Here is a 4,179-nt window from a genome sequence, read left to right as displayed (position 1 = left end):
CAAGTTTGCTACTTCTTTCATCAAGAATGTGAGCATATGCATTACAACCAAAACTTTTAAAATGAGATACTGTAGGATTTCTTCCATTCCATGCCACTTCTAGTGCTATGTTCAAAACTTCCTTATTAGGTGTTCTATTCAAGATATATATGGAAATATGAACTGCTTTAGCCCAAAATTTAGCTTCTAGATTTCTAGAGTGAAGCATACACGTAACCATTTCTATTATAGTTCTATTTTTTCTTTCAGAAACCCCATTTTGTTGGGGTGAATAAGAGATAGTTCATTTCTTCTTTGTGCCATGTTCTTTACAAAAATCTACAAAGGTCGTAATTCATGTATTTAATCCCTCTAGATAAGTTCTTATTATCTTTAAACATTTTCCACTTTGTTTTTTAGTCAAATCTTTAAACTCCTTAAAATTTTGAAACACTTCATCTTTCTTTTTTAGAAAATACACCCAAATTCTTCTACTATAATCATCTATAAAAGTGAGAGCATGCCTTGATCCTCCAATTGAAGGTATTTTAAAAGTACCCATTACATCGCTATGAACCAAATGCAAAGGAGCTTTTTTTCTCTGTGATTATTTACCTTGTGGGAAAATTTCCATATGTTTTTTTTGTTGATAAAAATTATTCAATTCTATATTTTCATTGATTTTACACAAATGTTATACTCTAACCGAGCACTACGAGTTGGAACCGAGCTCAAAAAACTCCTGTATCAACCAAGCAAAAGACAAGCTCAGTGATCTAGTTGAAGCTAAGCTAGGTCAGTCACCAAAGTAGTTCAGTTGTAACGAAGTTAGAAGTTTAGTATAAACCAAGTTAGGTTGGTTACCAAGGAACTCAGTGGTAACCGAGTTACTCAGTTTTAGTTCAAGTTGACCTACCTCAGAATAAGTTTATTTATTAATTTTTTTTATGCAAGCCAACTTAATGGATGTTAATTATTTATTTGTAAGGGTATTCAAGTCGACTTGAAATTGTATTTCATATATATGAAAGGTCAAGTTGTGGGTTGAAATATAGAAGTTGTGGAAAGAAGATAAGATGTGCATTAAGAAGGATATCTAATTAAGGGTAAAATATCCAAGGAGATGAAAAGAATATTTTGATTAGGAAGGATTTAGAGAATAAACCATAACAATTATCTAAATCTATAATCCAATTGTTTCATCAATCAGGTCAATCATTGTTACTCTCTAACAATTATAGCAGTGAAAAAATCTCTTAACGGATTTAACTTAACAATCATTTTGTAAATCCTCTAACAAGGTGGCATTTCTAGACTAAAGTGTCTTAAGACCTCTAACAAGGCCACTCCTAACAAGGTGATTTAAATCCTTTAACAAAGTCACACCTAACAGTGTGTTGTGTAACCTTTAATAGGGTTGGCTTCTAATAGGGCTCACTTCAAAAGAGTGAAAAGTTGTAACTAGTTGCATCGGTGGTTTTCCCAAATTGGGTTTCCACATTAAATCTTGGTGTCTCATATTTTTGTATTATTTTCTTATTACTTTATCATTTTTCAACTAAGCTACTAAAGTTTAATACACATTAATATTTCAAGATTGCCTTGTTAACTCAGTTATAGTGCATTTCTAGTTCTAATTGAGTTGTGAGTTAAAAGGAAGTTTGTATTGACATCTAAGGGATTTGGAATTGTTTTAGTGGTAACGGATTCACCCGTTCCCTCTCAGTCACTCCTCTTATATTTCCAGCAATTGGTATCGAAGAATTTTATACTTACAGGACAAGTTTCAAGGACCTAAGCTAAAGATCAAGTTGTCTTGCAGAAGAGAGATTCCTAAGTTGAATAGAGATAACTTCAAAGAACACCAGGAACTCAAGAAGCCGCACTTGGCAACTATTGGAGATATAGGCCTAAAATTCTTGGACAACAAGTATGTGTCAACTTATAATCTTTTAACTATGGATCAAATGGTACAAAAGAAGATTCACAACACAATGATGATTGACATTGCTTCTACTCTCAATTATGTTGAATTTGATAAAGTCATAGATTATCCTATTGCTCATGAAATGTGGAAAAAGATGCAAAAGATCTATGGAGGAGATGACAATGTGAGGAGAGCTAAAGAAAAAAGTCTAAGAGGCCAATTTGATCAGATAAAAATGAGAGAAGATGAAAATATTACAAATTACAGTGAAATAATCAAAGAAAGTGTGAGTGCAATCAGATCCTCAGGAGGAACAATAGATGATGTGATAGTAGTTATCAAGTTATTAAGAACTCTTATTCCTATTCATGCAATTAGAGTTTCAGCTATTCAAGAGATGAGATGTTATCCCAAAAATGATATAACTTTGGATGCAGTAGTGGGAAGATTAATAGCTTTTGAGTTGGATAACTTTGATAACTATCATCTTGGATCTTAGAACATGAAATCAGCTCTCAAAGCCAAACTAACTATTGGTAGAAAGGGAGGAAACTCAAAAGGAAAACAATCTGATAGTGAAGAAGAAGAATCAAATGATGACCTTAAAGCTATTGAAGCCCTACTTGCAAGAAGGTTACCAAAAGGCAAAGGTAAATATAAAGACAAAATTCATTTGATTTTTTTCTCTTGTGAAGAAGATGGTCACATTGCTACAAGGTGTCCAAACAAGGAAAGAAAAGATGACAAAAAATTTAGCAATTTTAAAGGCAATAAATATTTCAAAAGCTTGTGTCTAGAATGTGCATAAGGAGAGAGAGGAGGGAAAAAGCAATATAATTTACCACAAGGACCTAATTTTTTTCCTCTTTAAATTTCATAAAATATTTAACCCCTCAGTGCAAATATTAGACTATTCCGTTCTTAAAATCACCACTTATCACCAAACTTCTTTCTCATCAAAAAATACCCTAGATGATAAGGATCCCTCTACCACTATTAAGAAGACTAAAATGGAAAATCTTGAGTTTCTTTATGTGGAACATACTGGAGCCACTACCAAGAAGGGTCCCATAGGTCTAGCAAGATATTGGGAGATAAGAAGCCTTCTATGGCCAAGAAAAAATGATTAGTTCAAATTCCACAGAGAACACCTAAGAAAAAGGTTTTCCTAGACCTAAATAGAAAGCCACTCGGAGAAATAATGGCAAGAAAGAGGAAGAAGTGAATAATGAAGTAAAAGATAAGATACCACAGTTGGGGGTTAGGATAGTCCCATTTCATCCTAAGTATCGGATAGGTTTAAGACTAAGACTAGTACCCCTTAGTCAAAGATGGGGGGTGAAACTAGCGATTAGGGGATAGTTAACTCCCCTATTAGAAGCCTAAACATGGAAAATAAATGCCAAGGAACTAAGAAAGATATGGAGACTCAAGTTGAGAATCTTGTCAAAGGTGATAACTAGAAGGGAGATATTCTTGGGCCTCGGGAAACTATTGATAAACAACCCCCTGTTAAGGATGATTCATCCAAGCTAGAGGAAACCATCACCAGTCTTATCAAGAAGAATGAGGACCAAGAGGAAAAGTTTGACAAGCTGTAAAAAATTTCTATTTGTATCATGCACTTAGCGACTACCACCCTTCATCTTTTTTTTGGGTTGGAAAGTAGGAGATAAATGATGCTACAGATATGGAGACTACTTGTTCACTCTATGGCTTCCTGGTGGATGATTGGTTATGGCTCTTGTTGGAGAACCTAAACAATTAGAAGAAGGATAGTTAGCTTCTGGTCCCTTCTAACCTATAGATTCCTTTTCTATTTAGGCTTGACCATATATTTAAAGGGAAATATTAAACTATATTGTATGAATTCCTTCTATATAGTGATACAAGTTTTAGTGTTTAAAGGTTTCTAAGAAATCAGTGGAGCAAAGATCTTATGTTGTAAGAAATTTGGGCCTATGTTGCCATAAAGACAAAAATGATTCAACACCATTGAGTGGGTAAGATGTATCACTTCCTTCTATATTGGTTGCATGAATTGGTAACAATTTTGATAATAGAATTCACAAGTTCCCTTTGACAGTTGTTATTATCCCTTAATAATTGTTTATTATTTTTGTGTGGATGTCAAAAAACTATAAAAATATTGAAAATGGAATTGTATATGCTTCTATTTCTTCTCTAGTAGTTCTCTTCTCCTAGAATCAAATGTATTCTTCTTAATACCTTTGGTCAAAAATTGTTTGCAAAATAAAATAGAATTCAATGAA

This window comes from Cupressus sempervirens, chromosome 1 (assembly GCF_028749045.1).
Source record: "Cupressus sempervirens isolate cs-2001-9-10 chromosome 1, ASM2874904v1, whole genome shotgun sequence".
Lineage (NCBI taxonomy): Eukaryota > Viridiplantae > Streptophyta > Pinopsida > Cupressales > Cupressaceae > Cupressus > Cupressus sempervirens.
This window is presented reverse-complemented; position numbering follows the sequence as displayed.